The sequence below is a fragment of the Hemiscyllium ocellatum genome, chromosome 9 (genome assembly GCF_020745735.1).
Source record: "Hemiscyllium ocellatum isolate sHemOce1 chromosome 9, sHemOce1.pat.X.cur, whole genome shotgun sequence".
Taxonomy (NCBI): domain Eukaryota; kingdom Metazoa; phylum Chordata; class Chondrichthyes; order Orectolobiformes; family Hemiscylliidae; genus Hemiscyllium; species Hemiscyllium ocellatum.
This window is the reverse complement of record NC_083409.1, coordinates 68,900,359-68,922,483: the sequence shown is the minus strand read 5'-3', so window position 1 is coordinate 68,922,483 and position 22,125 is coordinate 68,900,359.

Genomic DNA, 22,125 nt, shown 5'->3' with positions numbered 1-22,125 from the left:
TGTCCCTGCACCAACATTTGAGTCTCGGGCCTGCTGCAGTGCTCCAGTGAGGCTTAGTGCAAGCTGAAGGAACAGCATCTCATCTTCTGCTCGGGGACTTCACAGTCTTTAGGACACAATATCAAGTTCAATAATTTTATAGCCAGCTTGACACGACATCAGTTGCTTTCAGCACAATTAACCAATTTTCACTCACTCACAGTCCCTATTATCACCTATCTAATGATTTTTCTTCTCTAGTTTCCAATCAAAAATCTCTTTGTCTGCCTAACTTTTCCCCTCTGGGCTCCATCTCCACCCATCCACTCACACCTTTACTCCTCCCACCAGCATCATCAAGATAAATACCACTTTTTCTTAAGATGCTAACAGTACTGAAGAAGGATCATTGTAGTCAAAACATTAATTCAGTTTCTATTTCCACAGATGGTGCCAGACCAGCTGAATTTATGCAGAGATTTCTGGTTTTGTTTCAGATTTTTAGCATCTGCGGTTCTTTGTTTTATGATTTGTGCTGGAGCCAAGACACTTGTCATAGATGTGAGCAGGCCTCAGTCCAGTCAAGACCAATAGGCTTCACTCTAGTCGCAAAGAGTGGTAGACAATTAAACAACTCACTGAAGGAGAAGACCCCACATATATCCCCATTCTTAATAATGGAACAGCCCAATACATTAGCACAAAAGATAAGGTTGAAGCATTCATAGCAATCTTCAGCCCAAAGTGCCAAGTGGATGATCCATCTCGACCTCCTCTATGTTCCTCCATATCACAGATACCAGTCTTCAGCCAATTTGATTCACTTCACCTAATATCAAGAAACAATTGAAGGCACTGCATACTACAAACCACCAGGCCATTGGAATCCATGCATGGTTTTCTTTTCCAATAATGGCATTGCTAGTGATGCAGTGTCATCTCATGTTGTGTTTTTAAAATTGTTTACAAGTGTACTGCCACAACAGGAATTGTTAGAATGTAGTTTGTTGCTAGGCCTTTGAAGGCCAGCTTAGATTTTAAAACCAAACCCTGTGCATGTATTTTCATTGGCTGATCCATCAAAAATTATGCTGAGTTAGATCAGCCTTGTTGCATTCTTTATGCAACATTCGTTATTCATAATCTAATTTGCTGTCCGCACAATAGAATCCATCCTGTCTGCTGCAAGTCAAAATTTGCTTCCAAAAATGCACTACAAGATTTCTGCTGCACATCTGATAAGCTTAATGTTTTGAGAGCTGAGTGAAGAGTTGTCAAACAAATGGGGCAAATGTACATGTACTGAACCACGCAGTTAACCCATGGAATCAGTCCATGTGAAATGAGACTCTACTGACTTCAATGAAGAGGAAAACTGGGTCACATGCAAAATCAACATTAAAATTGGCTCCAAACAGTTTCTGGAACAATTGGGCAGTTTATAAATGCAAACTCAATATTATATTAAAATTACATTTCACATGGTTACATGTGAGCCTGTCCCTGTTGCACAGAAGGGAAGGAGGGAAAGGAGGAGAGTGTTAGTCATTGGGGACTCAATAGCTAGAGGCTCAGATGGAAGGTTTGTTGGGAACGAATGAGACTCATGGTTGGTGTATTGCCACCCAGCTGCCAGAGTCCGTGATGCCTCGGACCGTAACGTTGGGGTCCTGAAGGTAGAGGGTGACCAGCCCCAAGTTGTGGTCCATGTAGCTACCAACGACATAGGTAGAAAGAGGGATAGGGATGTAAGGCAGGATTTCAGGGAGTTAGGGTGGAAGCTGAGAGCTAGAACAAACAGAATTGTCATCTCTGGTTTGTTACCCGTGCCACAAGATAGAGAGGCAAGGAATAGGGAGAGATATCGGCTGAACATGTGGCTGCAAGGATGGTGCAGGAGGGAGGGTTTCAGGTTTTTGGATAATTGGGGCTCATTCTAGCGAAGGTGGGACCTGTACAAACAGGATGGTCTTCACTTGAACCAGAGGGGTACTAATGTCCTGGGTGGGAAATTTGCTGGTGCTTTTGGGTGTGTTTAAACTAGCTCAGCAGGGAGATGGGAACCGGAGGTGTAGTTGCAGTGCACAGGAGGATGAGAATAGGGAGGGCATGGACAGGATTTCATGGTCACAGGAATATGCTGGCAGACAGCAAGCTGGTTTGAAGTTGTCTACTTCAACACCAGAAATATCCAAAATAATGTAGGTGAGGTTGCAGCATGGATAGGTACCTGGGACTTCGATATTGTGGCCATTTCGGAGACATGGATGGAGCAGGGTGAGAAATGGATGTTGCAGGTTCCAGGGTTTAGATCTTTCATTAAGAACAGGCAAGGTGGTAAAAGAGGGGGAGGCATGGCCTTGTTAGTCAAAGATAGTATAACGGTGGCTGAGAGAATATTTAATGAGGACTCATTTACTGAGGTAGTGTGGGCTGTTAGAAACCGAAGAGGAGAGGTCACACTGCTTGGAGATTTTAATAGGCCTTTGCAGCGTTCCAGTGAGGTGGAAAAGAGGATTGGCAAAATTATGCTGGGTAAGAGTGAAAGGAACAGGGTGGTCATTATGGGGGACTTTAACTTTCCCAAAATTGACTGGAAATGCTACAACTCTAGTACGTCAATTGGATCAGTTTTTGTCCAATGTGTACAGGAGGGTTTCCTGACACAGTATGTCAAAAGGCCGATAAGAGGGGAGGCCACACTGGATCTGGTGCTTGGTAATGAACCAGGCCAAGTGTTTGATTTAGTTATAGATGAGCACTTTGGAGATAGTGACCATAATTCAGTTATGTTTAGTTTAGCGATGAAAAGGGATAGGTACATGCCACAGGTCAAGAGTTATCGATGGGGCAAGGGCAATTATAATGCAATTAGGCAAGAATTAGGATGCATAGAATGGGGTAGTAAAATGCAGGGGATGCAGACAATAGAAATGTGGAGCTGTTCAAGGAATGGTTATTATGTGTTCTTGATAGGTATGTCCCTGTCAGGCAGGGAGGAGGTGATAAGGTAAGGGAACCGTTGTTAACTACAGAAATTGCATCCCTTGTTAAGCGGAAAAAGGAGGCTTATGTGTTGATGAGACAAGATGGTTCAGATGAGGCGATGTAGAGTTACAGATCAGCTAGGAAGGATTTAAAGACAGAGTTAAGAAGAGCAAAGAGAGGACACGAGCAGTCTTCAGCAGATAGAATAAAGGAGAATCCTAAAGTTTTCTATAGGTATGCGAGGAATAAAAGGATGACTAGGGTAGGAATAGGGCCAGTCAAAGACAGAAGTGGGAAGTTGATTGTGGACCCTGTGGAGATCGTTGAGGTGCTAAACGAACATTTCTCATTGGTTTTCACTCAGGAAAAGGAGAATACTGTAGAGGAGAAGAAAGAGATACAAGATATTAGATTAGAAAGGATCGAGGTTAGTTACGAAGAGGTGTTGTCAGTTCTAGAAGGACTGAAAGTAGACAAGTCCCCTGGGTTGGATGAGATTTATCTGAGGATTCTCTGGGAAGCTAGGAGGAGGTAGCAGAGCCTTTGGCTTTGATATTTGAGTCGTCATTGTCTACAGGTTTAGTTAACAGAGGACTGAAGGATTGCAAATGTTGTGCCCTTGTTCAAGAAGGCCAGTAGAGATGACCCAAGTAATTATAGACCAGTGAGCCTTACTTCTGTTGTAGAAAAGGTTTTGGAAAGGATTATAAGAGATAGGATTTATAATCATTTAGCAAGCAACAATTTGATTTCAGATAGTCAACATGGTTTTGTCAAGGGCAGGTCTTGTCTCACAAGCCTCACTGAGTTTTTTGAGAAGGTAACCAAGCATGTAGATGAGGGTAGGGCAGTTGATGTGGTGTACATGGACTTCAGTAAAGCCTTTGATAAGATTCCACATGGTAGGCTGTTAGATAAAATGCAGACGCATGGGATTGAGGGCGATTTAGCAGCTTGGATTAGAAACTGGTTTTCTGTAAAAAGGCACCGAGCGGTGGATGATGGAAAATATTCAGCCTTGAGTCCAGTTACTAGTGGTGTACCACAAGGATCTGTTTTGGGACCACTGCTGTTTGTCATTTTTAAAAATGACTTAGACGCATGCATAAGTGGATAGATTAGTAAATTTGCAGATGATACTAAAGTCGGTGGAGTAGTGGACAGTGTGGCAGAATGTTAAAGGTTGAAAGGAGACTTGGATAAACTGCAGAATTGGGTTGGCAAATGGAGTTCAATGCAGCTAAATGTGAGGTGATGCACTGTGGGAAAAATACCAGGAAGGCAGAGTACTGGGTCAATGGAAAGATTCTTGGTAATGTGGATGTGCAGAGGGATCTTGGAGTCCATGTACATAGATCCCTGAAAGTTGCTACCCAGGTGGACAGCGCTGTTAAGAAGGCATACTGTGTGTTAGGTTTCATTGGCAGAGGGATTGAGTTCTGAAGCCGCAATATCATGCTGCAACTATACAAAACGCTAATGCGGCCACACTTGGAATATTGTGTACAGTTCTGGTCAGCATATTTCGGGAAGGATGTGGAAGCATTGGAAAAGGTGCAGAGGAGATTTACCAGAATGTTGCCTGGTTTGGAGGGAAAGTCTTATGAGGAAAGGCTGAAGGACATTGAGGGCTGAAGGACCTGTTCTGTGCTGTATTGTTCTATGTTCTATGTTCTATTTCACTAATGGTTGGGAATTCTGTGTCACACATCAAACTCTACTGCATATGACATCAAAATAATGTGGATTCAGAATTATCTGTACAGCTTTCAGATGTTTTTGCTTTGCCTGTTGAATGAAGTATCAAGTTGAAGGCAGATGGCTATTAGGAAGAGAAAAATTATTGCTATTTACCATCAGAGGCCCTTGCATATTTGTCAGCATTTAGTTTAAGCCAGCATTTGCAAGTGTCTGGGAGCCTGGTCCCACTCTGTCTGCTATAACTAATGCAAAGACTGAAAAAAAACTTAATAAGATGTGGAAACGAATACGTTTCAAGATGAAGTGAGAGATATAGGCTATTTACATGAAGTGTAGAGCATAGAATCCTAGAATTTCTACAGTGTGGAAAGAGGTCATTAGGCCCATCAAGTCCACACCGACCCTCCGAATAGCATCTCACCCAGACCCCCATCCTCTTCCCATAACCTCACATTTACCATGGCTAATCTACCTACTCTGCACATCGCTGGATACTATGGACAAGTTACAATGGCCAATCCATCTAACCTGAACATCTTTGGACTGTGGGAGGAAACTGGACCACCTGGAAGAAATCCACCCAGTCATCCAAGGTTGGAACCAAACCCGGGTCCCTGGTGCTGAGGCAGCAGTGTTAACTACTGAGCCACTGTGCCGCACTTCTCCTTCTTCCCTGACTATTATCCTCTTACTTCTCCATTGAACAAGTCATTGTTAACATGATCTTGTGTGTAGATTTCCCAGAAATTTATATGTGAGACTTGACTGTCAACTTGCCCAAATTGAAGATAATAATTATTGTTGCATATCATTGGAAATTAGCTAGCCAAAGATATACTATCTAACTTCCTTTGTCTGACAGGGTTACTTGTTAAACAATTCATTATTTATTGGGTGGCTTGATGAGTGATCAGGGACCTATTTCTTCATTAGACAAGAGAAGTCCAAAATTAATTCTGTCCTTCCTATCTCATCTTATCTGCTGTTGAAATTCTTGTTCGTATGCTCCTGATCGGTCTCCTACATTTCAGAAATTTAAACTCATTGAGAACTCTGGTGTCACTGTGCACCCTAAACCACAGCAAATCCCATTCACCCAACATTCCTGTGCTCACTGACTTACATTGGATCCTGATTAAGCAATGCCTCAAATTTACAATTTGAATATTTCTGAGAAGAGAGACAAGTTACCAAGTATCTTCCATTAATTCATCATCCAAGTGATCAACTGTGAAGCTTTCCTTATACAAAAATATGAAAAGTGACAGCCGACATGCTTGAAGTGATGCTGAAATTCCTAGGCAAGCTTTCCAGCATCTTCCCTTTCATAACTGGGCATCTGATGTTCTCATATCTGCCCTGCTCAGGAGGACTCTTTGGTGAACTGTTCCATGAACCGTGCCTGCCATTAGTACCTGCTGTTGCTCACTTGTGGCCACTGTTTGGTCATGTACTGATCCCTATGCAATGCTGCCAAATACAACTGAATTGCCAATGTCTATGCTAAACATAATGTACATGAAGATTATTCTCTTCTTCCTGACTAGCCTCTTCATGATGAAAGATCTTGAAGAAAAACAAAAGAATCAGAAGTTTAATTAAGGTGGCTGAGAAAATCAGGCATTAGCTGGTGGAGGTCTCGAGACAAAATTTGAAATTGTGATCATTGTTCTCTAATTGCTGAGGTAACAGAAGGGATACTATAAATAAACAGACACCCTGCCAGTGAGCTGTTAGCCTCATTTGCGTATATTTATTGATTTTCCATACAATTAAGTTCTAGGAATTCCTGCTAACTTTAATGAGGACTATTACATCAGGAAAAAAACTCAAAGAACTGCAGATGCTGGAAATCAGAAACAAAAACACAAATCAGTAGAAACACCTCAGCAGATCTGACAGCATCTGTGGAGAGAAAGCAGAGTTAACATTAAGGGTTAAATGGTAACCCTGCTTTTTCCTCACAGATGCTGCCAGACTTGCTCCCAATTACATCAGGTACTGGTCTTGGTCTCTTCCCTGTGTTATGTGCTGAGTTACATTATGAAAAGAGAAGGTGGAATGGGATTTTTGTCAGTGGGGACATGTAGTTCTTGTGCAAAGTGTCAGTGTTGAGAGGGAGACAAGAATTAAGAAGGAATGAGACCAGAGAGTGAACACAAAGCTAAGAATGTGGCATCTGAAGTAAAGGAGTCCTGAGAAAGGTTGTGCAAGTGCTAGGATGTGAGAAGAGAATGACCCTTGTTCTTAGTATAGAAGAAGAAAGGAATGTGATTGGAATGGAAAAGCAAGGTGTTGAAGTGATAATTTCTCAAAACACGCAGAAGGCTTGAGTGCATCATCCAACTGAACATGAGGAGTAACATTCATTAGGACAGGTGACATTTTATTTCAAGGTTTCAAACTCACAACTGCCTCCTCCAATTATGATTGTCATAAACAAACTAAAAGCATGCTTGGACTAAACGCAGTTAAATTTTTTTTAATGGTATTAGGTTATTTACATTGAGCATGTACATTACTGCAAAATTGTGTTTATTGCAATGTTAACATACGATATAGTTATCTTGACTTGCAGAAAATCTATTAATAAGTAACTAACACTTTCTCAATTGCAAATGACAAACATTCTTATGTGGTTTGTAAGTTATAAAATATTATAGGATGATATTATGACCTTTGTAGAGCTGGATTTTATATGATGTGGCACATAGTATTGTATTATAAAGCATCATTTAAAAGCAAAGAATGGTTACAACACAGGAAGAGGCCATTCAGCCTTTTGAACCATGCCAGGTCTCTGCTAGATCAAATTAGTTGGATCCATACCCAGCTCTTTTTCCATCACCTTTTAAATGCTTGTTCTTTCACATGTTATTCTACAATGTTAAAAGGTTTCTTTGAATGTGGAACTATCATTGAACATGACTAACAATGCTCAGTAGAAATTCACTGGAATTTCAGCTGACAATGTAACAACTCACATATACATAGCATCTTCAATGTAGTAATTAGCAAGCAAAATTTGACATCAAACTGTCCAAGGAAATTTTATCACAGCGATGCCCAAAGATTTAGCAAACAGAGCATTTGTAAGCAACATCTTAAAGGAGGAAAGAAAGGTAGAAAGGAAAAGACACTTAGGAAGGGAATTCCAGAACTTTAAAATGAAACTATGCATGTGCAAAGGATTTAACCAGTATTATTAATGAAAAAAGCGCATTCGGCTCAATTATCTTATTGTTAAAATAAATGCAGTTGCTGTGTTCAGATCTTATCAGATAAGGCAGGGAGTATAATGGTGTGAATGGCAAACAGCCAACAATATTTAATTATTGTTTATGCTTTTATGATGTACCGAAAGGACATGGCCCAGCTTAAGCAGGCTGTAGTTCAATTATGAGTCATTCCAGAAATTCTATTCCCGATTTCACTTATCTCAACCTTCCATTGCATTTCCTTTGAAAGGGAAGTTCTCACTTTCTGTCATCCTTGGTCCTAATGTGATGACTTCTGCAACATCAATCAATTCACAGCTGACTGCTGATACTAACACTGTTTTCAGTGGAACCCCTAACTTACAACACCTAGAATGTCAGCTCAGGAACATCGGCAGAGGACTTTAAACCATTAACAAGTACCAACATTTCCAAGTACAAAGTGCTGAAGGCAACACCTATATTAGCACATGAGGCCTACCTTAGAACAGCGTGAACTTTGTCAACTGGCAAGGATTTCACTTCCTCAACATTCAAGTTGTAAGTGATTATAGGGTGAGAAAACTAAATTTGCAGGAAGCTGCCATGAATGGCGTTAACCTATAAGTTTCTTGTACCTTTCCCTGTTCCAAATGGAGGACAAGGCTGGTTCCTTGGTGATGACAGTTATTCCATGCTAACCTGAACAATGGTTCCTGCCTGTAACATCTGTTGATGCAAAGGGAAGAGAATGAAGCTGATTGCCAGATGAGCTATCACTGTGAAACCAGCCACTGACATTTTAAAGATGTACTTCTGCACTGTCACAGGTTGAGGGCAGCATTGTGCTACCAATCAGCTGGGGTCGTCATAATAATTGCGACATGCTACATAACACCTAAATTTGCCATGCTGAGCTGCCTCCCAGTGGAGATCCCAGACTCACCTGAACAGCAGCAACAGGAGGACAGAACAAAAGTCTAAAAGCTGGATGGAAACAGACTAGACATTATTTAATCAATCACACATTCTCCTATTGAAGCCTGTACACCAATCTAACCTGTTGCTCTTTGCAATATTCTCACTGTATTCAAATAAATGTAACTCAATTCCCCTTGCCAGCTCTCTCTAAATTAAATCTTCAAAGTTCGATGACACATTATATCTAGGCAAAAGCTGGGGAAGGATCCAAGTAAGATAAATATTTCTCTGCAAGAAAATCTTTAAATCTTTGTCCAGATATCCTTTAATTAATGCAAGGTTCTCCAACATGCCCTTAAACCCCCAATCTATCACCTTGCTGCTGTTCACTTTCTGCCACCTTTCACTAACTCGTTACAAAAATGCCAACCTAAACCCGTTGCTGTTTTCAGTTCAGGTCTTCCAACTTTAAGGAAATTCCAATGGTGTGTGTGTTGAAATAGTTGGAGGGAATGAGACATTTTCAAAAAAAGACTTGCACCCATAATCACTGTTTAAATATCTTCTGGGAATATTTTTCAGAGTTAAAAGGCAGGAAATATGTTACTTTTAGATTTTCAGCTAGAAAGGGACCTCCGATTATAGTGTCTGGTGGGGGTTTTTTCAGCCAGCTGCATTCAGTTGATTGTGAATTGGTCTCGGTCCAAGTCTTAAATGCTGATTCCAATATTAACATACGATCAAGTCAGATGGCTTTCTACCAAGTAAATGTCCTTCATATGAGTCATTCTAACCAAACTCACTCCCTTTGAATGATTATAGTGGGGCGCATTAGCTTATGATTTGTTTGACATGAATATCATGCATTTTTCATGTCCTTGTGACACTATAGAGGTTCATTTCAGATTGAATATTCGCAACTTTGTGTTTGGTAATAATTGAATATGTTTGAAAATTTTTCTCTTATTTGGCCTTTTTTGACCTATATTAAAACCAATCAGTTCTCAAATACAGCCATTGCTTCTTCAACTAACTCCCTTTTCCTGTTTTTTCCTTTTATGGTCTTCTTCAGAAAATATCCAAATAAATCTGAGAATATATTCTGCAGGACTCACAAAGGCAAACATGCTGGAAAACTCGATAACAATAGTGAGAAATCTTGCATCTACATAGTACTTTTAACGCAATAAAATGACCCAAAGAGATCTGCAGCCAAAATATTAACGTAAAGGGCCGAATTTTGAAATGGCTGCAGATGCAGTACTGAGGGCAGACAGACTTGCGATTTCCACTTAAGCCTTTAGTCGACCTTTTGAACCAATGTACAATTACCACCCTTTTCAGTTCACAGTCAGGCCTTTAAATTTTACATTTTGTTTGACTCCTTCAGGGGCAGCTTCCATTTTGTTTGCATCTAAATCTGAGACACCTGGCATTAGGACCATGCAATTGTTAGTGCTGGAAGGCTTCCTGTTGGCCACTCCAGCCTCAGGAGCCTACCTTCCTCCCTTAAGTGAGAGATGCCTCTTAATTAGCAATCTTCTCAAAATCTCCCCCTGGGTTCCTGGGCCAGCATGCATGGGTTCCCAGCATGCATTACCTCCCAATTACAGAACTCGGACCCATGAGTGAAAATTTAGCCCAAAGTCGAGAGATAAACAAAAGGCTTCTAAAATGATGAACATTTCTTAATGCAGGAGAAGTTGAGATATGGAATGGTTTAGGCGTGAGTTCTAGGTTTGGGTAGCTGAAAGCATGACAGCAGCAGTGGGTCAAAGGAAGCCAGCGAAACCTGATTCCTCTCAAAAAAAATCTGCTAAGTTGTCAAAGATCAGCAGAAGATGAACATTAATTTTAGGATTAAGAGACTCCTAACTCATGCTTCACAGACAGCAATCCTAGGAGTCTATTGTCAGAAGGTGCTGCAATGAAGGGCAAGAGTGCACCTTTTCCCAAATGGAACTTGTCAGAGTGATTCACTGAATTTGTCCTCACCTCTGAAATAACTCCACAGAGGCCAGTGTCCCATCACTAAGTCACACTGTATTCACATAGGCATAGTGCTTGACACAGATCCATACATCAGAGCCAGCTCATAGAGTGAACAGAACCTCTGACACTTGTTTATCTTTTGTTCTCTTTTTCAGTCTCCTCTTCTCTTTAATACGGGAAGAAGGAGCAGAGTCCTTCACTCACACTGATCCAGCTCCCTCAGAGCCAGCTCTCAGAGTGAAACACACTTGTTTTTTTTCCTGACACTCATGTTTATTTTCCTTTTTTCCTCTTTATCCCCACACTACCGCCTAACTGTGGTCATGCTTATTTTCCCCCGCACACATGTTGCGTGTGTGCAGGTGTGAGACACAGTGAAAGACACAAGGTGCACAAATCTCCACTCCAATTTCCACCAACAGGAAGAAAAGAAACACCCAAGTGGCCAGTAACAAGTAGTGCCCTTCAGATCAAAGGACAATGCTGCGTGACACACTTGTTCATATCTGTCATCCAGGACTCCCTGATTCGACCAGATTAACAGCCCCCATCAGGGAACTCATATTCTATGAGGTCTACCTGGCTGACCTCATTACAGTCACTACAACCTCCACACCAATTAAAGCTATTGGGATGGATCTTTTGGACAAGAAGAAAAGGGTCATAATCGAACATAACTTGAAGATGGATGCAAAGATGAAACAATACATGCTACATATGTACCTAATATTATTGCTACAGTCAGCAATGTGCACCAAACCAACAAAAATCTGTAACATGTGATTTGCCACATCTTCCCAGAAATTGTCCAGCTTTGTGATATCTGCAATGCATGTAGCATCAAGGATATTAGGCACATTTATGCGAAAATCTGATTTCAAAGCCAGATCCCAGACAAAAACAAAGATTGTAGAATGCAACATTGGTCACAAGAAAAGTTTCAAAAACACATACAAACACTTCAACAAGACTGAGAGTCAAACTAGGGAAAGGTAAATGTTAAATGATGACCAATTTTTCCATTTGTTAACTTCACCCACCATATAAACAGTATCAGATGATTAGAGGCTTTTGCAACCATTAATACCAAATGTTCTGAAAGGCAGGTCAACTCACCTTAAGCTAAAACTCACCTAGAAGCTAATGCCAATATATTACCGAAGGACAAGTACTTTCAACAAGAGAATGTGTGATTTTATTTTAGATACCCTACAGTATGGAAACTGGCCATTTGGCCCAATAAGTCCGCACCGATCCTTCGAAGGGTAACCCACCCAGACCCATTTCCTTCTGACTAATGCACCTAACACTATGGGCAATTTAGCATGGCCAACTCACCTGACCTGCACATCTTTGGATTGTGGGAGCATCCAGAGAAAGCCCATGCCGACACAGGGAGAATGTGCAAATTCCACATAGACATTCGCCCGAGGTGGGAATCGAACCCAGGCCCCTGGCAGTGAGGCAGCAATGCTAACCACTGAACTGCTGTGCCGCCCCTGATATTGCCTCTGATTTTTTAACTTCTACTCATCGTATATTCTGAAGTACATGATGCCAGCATTTCCACTGAGAGATATCTTCAAGGACATCCCTTCCATGTGTGCCAACACAACCACTAATTTTCTCAAGTAGATTCTATCAGAAAACACCTAACTACTGCAATAGTATAACCCAAGGAAAGAGACAATTCTCAAAGTGGATGCATGGCTGAAAAGCCCTGGAGCATGTCTTTTGGAAGATGAAAAATCTATTGTTTTCAGATTTAAAACCCTGCCATATGCACAAGTTAACTATACAGGATAGAGCATGAGACATTAGCTCTGGCATTTGACCTCATGCAGCTTTGCACCTATTTACTTGGCAGAAAATTCATGGTTAAAATGGATCAATGGCCACTGGAACAGATTTACAATAAATCAATAATGATTGCAGTGCTAGATTTGTAGCATCTACTTGTCAAGGTGCATGGATATAATGTTGAAATGAAATATAAGCCAAATACCAGGGTGATTACGTCTGACATGCTGAGTAGATTACCCAACCCACACAAATACCAGACTATTCCTTTTGATCTATATATTTGATCCTCTTACTTACAAAGTTGAAGACATTCTCAAACCTGATTCTAAAGTGGAACAGAATTAATGTAAATTGTTATAATTACTAACTGTCGAAGAACAGCAACTACAAGAATTGTAAAAATAACCCATTGTCCAGGGATGGCCTGACAGTGTTAAAGAAGTACAAGAGAAAAGTTGTTCAGTTTGGCCAGAGACAACATAGCATATCTCATATTCCTGATGAAGGGCTTATGCCCGAAATGTTGACTCTCCTCCTCCTTGAATGCTGCCTGATCTGTTGTACTTTTCCAGTACCACATTTTTCAACTCTGATCTCCAGCATCTGCAGTCCTCAATTTCTCTCATATCTCATACATACATTTTACAAAAAAATTCACATACCCAAAACATTATAAGGGGCACATGGATATTTAATGCACAAAATGGCTAGCTTGTGAGTCTGTGCACTGTCCAAGGATGGAATTAAGATATTTTATGACTGGTGAATTAACGTGAGGCATACCAAACCATTAACCCCAGCAGTAGAGGACCCTCCAAATCCATGTAATGTTCCAACCACACACTGACAGATCTATTAGCAGTGAACAGGAAGGGTTCCATTCTTGTGATGATTACTTCTTCAAGTTACCTAATGTTCAACAATTTAGCAATACAACAAGCAAGTACATTGGTTTCATTTCAGTCAGTATGCCGGAATCAGTAGAGTCTAACAACAGACTGCAGTTTATTGGCAAACCATTTCAAGAAATTTGGAAATGGGGAGTGATCCAAGCACATTGTTACACCAAAATCCGTACTCATGTGGTTTAGAATTGTTTTGGGGCAACATGTCGACTGAGTGGTTGGCACTGAGGTTCAACCCAGGTTTGAATCCCACCTTGGATGACCCCCTGTGTGGCATTTCCACATTTTCCCTGTTTCTGTGTGGGTTTCTGCTCCAAGAATGTGCAGGTTAAGGTGATTGGCTATGCTAAATTGCTCTGTAGTGTACAGGGATGTGCAGACTAAATGGATTAGTCATGGTTGATGCAGAGTTATGGGGTTAGAGTGGGGTGCTGGGTCTAGGTGGGATGATCTTCAGAGAATGATTGCTGACTTGATAGGCTGAACAGCCTTTTCCCACACTGTAGGAACTCTATGAATTTGTGCATTCTCTACATTCCGGTACAAATTGATGTTAGGGTGACACAGTGGCTTGGTGGTTAGCACTGCTGCCTCACAGTGCCAAGGACTCCAATTCGATTCTAGCCTCAGAATGACTGTGTGTGTGGAGTTTGCACGTTCTCCCTGTGTCTACATGGGTTTCCTCTGGGTGCTCCAGTTTCCCCCACAATCCAAAGATGTGCAGGTTAGGTGAATTGGCCATCTTAAATTTTCCATAGTACTCAGGGATTTACAGGCTAGGTGAATTAGCCTACATGTGAATGGAGGGTTACAGGGACAGGATGGGGGAATGGGTCTTCAGGGGTCGTCTAAGTGGGATGCTCTTTGGAGGATTGGTGTGGACTTGACTGGTGAAATGGCCTGTTTCCACACTGTTAGGGTTCTGTAATGTGGTATGTATTAAGAAATCAATTGCTATTAAGTGTGAAGCAAAAGAACCAGACTATTTTATTTCTGAATTTGCTTGCAACATCAATGGAGAAGGGACTGCTACCTCCATCCAACTTATGTACGTGCAAATGATATGGCACATGCATCAACCATGAGACACCCAGAATATCCTTTTTCAAAGACAATGGAGAGTGAATGAGATACATCGCAAATGAGCAGATACAGCATGAACACCACTGTGCACTAGGTGCGGCGAGAGTTAGAAATGCTTATAAAAATACTTGCATACCTGCTAATGTTTCTAAAGTATACAACCAGTCTAGATCATGTGATGTGATTACTGCTTGCGGTGCAACATTGCAAAGAAACAGAATCTAGCTCACATCAATGTAACGCAGGGAAGGATTGAAAAAGAACACTCAATGATGCTTAGCAGAATGACAAACAAGTTGTCAAATCTTAATGCTAAAGTCAGAAAAGTTCACCAAATCAAAAACTTCTGTAACAGATACATTTGCCAAACTGACTCAGAAGTTGTCCAGCTTTTCATGATTCAGCTACAAAGCATGTAGCACTAAGGGATATCACACACAAGTATGCAGAAACGTAGGGGAAACAAAATTACAGTAGTTTGTTTTGAACAAAAAAAAAGAAGGTAAAATGGACAGCAAGAACAGCAAGAAATTTGAAAACTCTTCCTCTCAATTTCAGAAGCTAATGCAAATGAAAAAGCAACTTGGAAAAACACCCTTCATGAAGAAATCAACATTTGCTGCAAGCTTTGCCATTCTTGAGGAAACAGGACACTTGCTAAACTGTTAGGACCCAGATCGCATTCTCACAACTCAAGGACTTTTAAACATTTTAAGCTGCAGCTGCCCTGTGCCTTTCTCTTTGTATTGACATCCTTCTCCCTACATTTAAAGGTTGTAACCTATGTTATGTGCAGGTGTTACATGTCAAATTTACTTCTTTTTCTCAAGTTTATTAGGCAATAAAACGGTCACTGAAACTGGCTCTTCTTCATTTTTGATTTGGTTAAATACAGAGGAACCTCGATTATCCAATAATTGGATTATCCGAAGGAGATCTCGAGGTCCCAATGGAAACATTACATCAGAGACATGTTTCCAACAGTAATCGCATCTTTCGTTTACTGTGATTAAACAGGCACTGTCTCCAAATGACTGACCTCCCGCCCTCTCTCTCCCTACACTTTCCCTGGAGTTCTACACAGGGGCGTATCCATAACCACGCCCCCCCACCCCCACTACATAATCTCTCCAACATTGTCCTGTACAGGGCAAAGGTGGAACCCGTCAAAAAGTTGCAGTAAAAGTTGTGTGTGAGACTGTGGCTGCGTGTGTGTTTGTGTGTACGCACGCGTACACACGTGCGGTTTGGAGATTTACCCCACAAAGACAGCAGCAGTAGTGGTGGTGTTTTTGGTGTCCAGTCTGGTTGTCCCGGAGAGGGGGTGGGGGGGTGACGGGGTTGGGGGCGGTGTTGGAGGGGGTCAGGAGCAGGGGGTGGTGTTGGTGGCTGGGCTCGCGTGCTGTGTGCTGCTGCAGTCTCCTGAATGAGGAGCAGACTTTAAAAACTCCAAGCCCCAGAGGAAAGGCATTTAATCGATTAACCGAATAATAGATTATCTGAACGAAATAGTGCCACCCATCACATTTGGATAATCGAGGCTCCCCTGCATTTTTTATTGAACTATAATAACTACATGCTTAAAAAAAAATTTGTTTTGACCAACCAAGGTGATGTTTTAAAAAACAAGAAACCTGTCACTATTCCTCACCTGGTCAGAGCAATGACATAGGTCATCATGTGTAGGGCACTATTTCAAAGTTTGCAAATGACAGCAAAGGTGGAAGCATTGCAAATTGTAAGAATAACGTAGAACTTCAACTTAGACAAGTTGGTGAAACAGTCAGACAAACAGCATGTATGAGAATTACAGAAAAATCTGAAGTGATGCAGTTAGATAGGAAGAATGTGGTTAGATAAGATGAATAAAGAGCATAAACCTAAATTCTTTTTTCATTCATGGGATAAGGACATCACTGGCTTGGCAGCATTTATTGCCCATCCCCAGTTATGTGTCAACCACATTGCTGTGAGTCTGAAGTCACATTAAGGCTAGCTCCACGTAAGGATGGCAGCTTCCTCCCCTGAAGGACATTACTGAACCAGATGGGTTTTTCCTACAATTGACAATGGATTTATGATCATCATTAGAGTCTAATTCCAGATATTTATTGAATTCAAATTCCACTATTTGCCATGGCAGGATTTGAACCCAACTCCCCAGAATGATATCTGGAACTCTAGATTAACAATTCAGCAATAATACCACTAGGCCACCACTTCCCCAATGGGCTGTAGGAGCAGAGGAAGACAAGAACATACGTGCATGAGACTTTGAAGATGGTAGGGCAATATGATAAAACAGTTAAAGTGTATAGTGTCCTGGGCTTCAAGAATCGCGGCAGAGAATACAGAAAACAAGCTGGTTTTGTTAAACTTGTGTAGAAGACCAGATCAGCCTGAGCTAAAGCATGTGTCCAGTCTGGGCACCATGCATTACAAAAGCTTAGGAAGATGTAAGAGAGAGTGCAGAAAGAATGATTTGGGGAAGGCAAACTTCAGTTACTTGGGAAGATTGGAAAACGTGGCTCTGTCATGGAGTTGTGAAGATTGAGCGAGGTCTTGAATGAGGTATTCAAAGTCATGAGGGGTCTGGACAGATTAGAATAGAAAAAAATGTTCTCATTAGTGGAAGGTCTGAGAATAGACGAACACAGATTTAAGTCATCCAGCAAAACAACCAAAGGCAACATAACAAAATCCTATTCATGCAGCAAATGGTTAGGATTTGGATTCCTCTGCCCAATGGTGTAGCGGAGACAAACTCAATCAACGCACATAAGAGTAAACTGAGTTGTTATCTGAAAATGAAGAATTCTCCAGGGCTATATCGAGCGGGCAGGACAACAAAAGCTGATAAAAGTGCTCTTACCCAGAACTGGTGCAGGGACAATGGATAAATAATGTTCTCCTGTGCTGTAGCAATTCTGCAATTCAACGGAAGAGTACCATTACTTCCATGGATAGTTTGGAGAAGGTGGAGCTGTTCACCTTAGAGAGGAGAGCATTAAGAAAGTAAATAGAAGTGTTCAAAATCACGAGGTGGTGTGATAGAGTAGATATGGTGAAGCTGGTCCTGTTGAAATGAAGAAGAACTGGAGGACACCAATTTGAGTGGCAAAGAAGCGACAGAACACGAGAAAAAAGTAGGTTAAGCAGTGAGTCATTTAGATCTCAATGCACTCCGTGAGAGTGTGAAGGATAAATTCAATAATGGCCTTCAAAGGAGGAGAAAATACATTTCAGAAGTTTTGGGAGAAGTTGGGGAGTGAGATTAGGTTACATATTTTGAGAAACAGCTAGTATAGACTCGACAGGCCAAATGGCCTTGACATGCAAAGTAAGCATTCTACAATTCAGTGAATTGTCCCGAACAAGAAGCTTTTTAAAAATAAAAACAACATATTTCTGGGTTAAGTAACGTGCTGGGAATGATTTCTCGTTACTCATCAATCAATATTTTCACTGATTCTGAGACTTCTTATTCAAAGCTGTGATACCTACTCAACATAACATGTGATTCAGTATTAGTGTGGACATGAGAGAATTTCTTACGGATACCACTTGTCTTGAGTGTAATTATTTGTAATTATATGACTTTTAAAAGTGAGCCTGAAAGTAATCCTCCATCAAAAGGGCATAGGTTTGGGATTTTGTCAGAGTTTAACATTGCACAGTCCCTGAACCTGACCTTATTTTCACACACAAAAAGTCACAATAAAAACATATAGTCAGCATCATTCTGATAGAGAAATGATTGTGTTTTAAATAAAAGGAGGAATCATGTTTCTCTCTATAACTGTTAACTTGATAATCGGATTTTCAAGAATTGCACATTTCAAAGCGTTTAATTACCTGAGATAAATAGGCAATCTACTATTTTAGTTAGAGGTCAATTACATCATTGATGTTATTTATTTTAATCTGTTTTCTTGATTTCTACTCAATTGCTTCCCATCTCATATGCAATCCAGAGGTGTTAAGCTGCTCTCAGGTACTGTTTTCAAATAACCATCCTTTACCTGTAAACTTAGTCATCGGGCAACATTTAACACACTCCCCCTGGAGAATTTTGTATTAGGGAGACATTTGATTGGGTGGAACGTAGTAAAATAGCAGCAAACTCACTGGAAAAGTAATCCAGAACAGCAAGCTAATGTTTTGAGACATGGATTTGAATCCCACCATGGCAGATGGGGAAATTTAAATTCAATCAAGTCTAGAATTAGATGTCAGTCTAATGGTGGTTATGTATCCGTTGCCAATTGTCATAAGAAACCATATGCTTCACTAATCAGGGATCGAAATCTGGTGACCCCACTCCATCTTGACTGTATGTGACTCCAAACCATAGCAAGATGGTTGACTCATAATGACCCTCTGAAATCATCCAGTGAATTATTCTATATTATTGAGCCAACACCAAAATACAAAGGTTTGAAAGCAGATAGATCATCCGGCATCAAATGAGGTCCCCAAAACAACAATGGCAAAGATCAGCCCTATCAACATTGTAAAGTTCTCCTAATCAACATAATGTAACTTGCTCCAAATTTGAGAAAGCTATCCCACAGACAACTCAAGCAAAAGCCTGGCATTGTCATGTTCATGGAATCATGCCTTATAATGTCTCAGACATCACCATCATCCTCCCTATGGACACACTGTCTCTCCCTCTGCAGACATTGTCCCATCCCATTCTGGATTAGTGGTGCTGGAAGAGCTCAGCAGTTCAGGCAGCATCTGACGAGCAGTAAAATCGACGTTTCAGGCAAAAGCCCTTCATCAGGAAGGTGGTCACAGTTGGGAAGGGCCACTCTGAAAATTGACGCTGGGCTCCATGAAATCTTATGGCATCAGGTCAAAAATGAGCAAGGATCCTTCCTGCTGATTACCATGTATTACCTGCCTAAGTGGTTGATAAATCGGTACTCTTCCATGTTGAGCATGAATGAAAGGAAACACTATGGGTGGCAAAGATAAAGACTGGACTCTGGATGGGGTACATCAATATCCATTACAAAGATTGACTCAACAGCACCACTACTGAGCTGGCCAGGTCCTAAAGGCTATAGCTGCTAGACTGGAGCAGTGGCAGGTGGTGATGGAACCAACAAGAAGAAAAAAGTCTACTTAAACACATTCAAACCAAACAATCTGTTGCAGATGCATCCATGCATCCAATACCTTACTGTAGGAATGACCCCTGCATAGTCCTTGTGCAGCCAAAGTCCTGTCTTCACAATGATGACACCCTCCATCATGGTGTAAGGCACTACAGTGTTGGTTCTGAGTAGAACAAATTGAACAGGTCAAGTGATGCAAAGCTGTATAGCAATGAGGCAGCAAGGGCAATCAGCGACAGCAGAATTATACAATATGTAACCTGATGACTCATTACAACTCCCACTCTCCTATTATCATCAAGCCAGAACACCTTTCCTGGTTTAATGAAGAGGGCAGGTGGGCAAGCCAGGTGCAGGCACCAGGCACACCTAAAAATGAGGTGTTACTTTGGTGGAGCAACAACATAGCATAATTTGCATGCCAAACAGCATGCAGTAGGCAGGAATCAGAAATCCCACAACTGATACATTACACCTAAGCTCTACAGACCTGCCATCTTCAGTTGTGAACAATGGAGCATTTAATTGAATGTAATTTGATTTTATGAAATGAAACAATTTGATAACATTAAAGGTAACTCTGGTTTCAAAGGTTTATTATTTTTTTGTGACATTTTAAGACTGCATAATGAGCAGATAAGGTTTCACTTCTTTGATTGCCAAAAATGTCTATTAAATGGAGACATAATTATGGTTGTTAAACCAAATGAACTGTGACTACCCTTATGAAAAAAGACTAAACATGCTTCTTTATCAAACAGCATTTTAAAAGTGCCCTTTAATGGCTGTTCAATCTGTAAGGTGTTAACCACTTTTACAGACATTGTTCATACTTCACACGACATCCAGAAAATATCAAAGTGCAATGCACTTGCTACGTCACCTCACATCACTGTCCCCTTCATATCCATACTTAATGAATCAGCTGTAGATGTATAAACTGTGCAGATAATTTTCTTATTATCATACATATTCTTAAAGAAACAATTTTATTATTACCTTAGATAGATGAAACTCCAAGGTCATTGCTCATTTTCTTTTACTCAAAGCAAGAAGAAACAGAATCACTGAATTGTTCTCAGGCAGAAGGGCATTCAGCCCATCAAACCTGCAATGGATTTCCAAGTGAGCAAATCCTTTAATACTATTCTCATGCCTTATCTTTGTAATTCTGCACAATCTTGTTTTAAAGACAACATTCTATTTCCATTTTTAATATCTTGATAGTATCTACTTCCACCACATTCTCAGGCAATGCATTCCATCATTAATCACTCGTGACATGAAACCATTTTTTCACATGTTGCATTTGCTTCTTTCTCAATGATTTAAAATCTATGCTTGATTAATTCCAATCCTTTCATGAATGGCAATAATTTCTATTTATTCTGTTCAACCTTCTCTTCTGAAAGAGAAACAGGCTCATCTGTCCAATTAACTGAAGTTCCTCATCATTGGAACCACTCTACTGCAGTGAAACTTCGCATTCTCCAAGCCTTCACACCTTTCCTGAAGTGTGACACCCAGAACTGTGTACAAATTCAAACTGAGACCACACCAGGAAAGTAGGGATGGGAAACACAACCTATAAGCAGATGTAAATTATTCAGCCTTTCAAGCTACTCTGCCATGCAATATGATCATGGCTGATCTGCTGAACTGCAACATTCACATCTCATGAACGAGTAAAATTGGTGTCTTGTACAAGTTCAACTTAACTTCCTTTTTAATCAAAACCAGAAATTGCTGGAAAATCTCACTAGGTCTGGCAGCATGTGTGCAGTGAAATTCCTCCTTCAGATCCTCCTTTCTTTTCGACTCAATCCCATAAATAAAGGCCAGGATAATGTATACTTCATTAGCTACTCACTCAAACTGTCCTGACAGCTTCAATGATTTAAGCACACATACGTTCAATAACCTCTACTCCTGCATCTCCTTCAGAATTATACCCTTTATTTGATATTATCTCTCCATGTTCTTCCCACAAAATTAACATTTTTCTGCATTGAACTTCATCTGCCACTTGATTCCCCATTCCGCCAACTTGTCTAGATTCTTTTGAAGTTCTATGTTATCCTCCTCAGAGTTCCCATTGTTTCCGAATTTTGTAACCTCCACAAATTTGCAATTGTGCCCTCTAAACCAAGATCAAGATCACTTGGAAAAGCAAAGGTCCCACCCCTGACCTCTGGGTAACTCCATATCAAATCTTCCTCCAACTCGCCAAATGTTGACTAACCACTACTCTGTTTCCACTATTGAATTCATGTCGCTACTGTCCCTTTTATTCTATTACCTAAAACTTTGCACACAAGTCTGCAACACTTTTTAAAGTTCCTTTTGGAAAGTCCATGTACACCACATTGACAGCATTACCTTCATCTACTTTTTCTGTGGCCTGATCAAAAGACTCATGTTAATTAAATA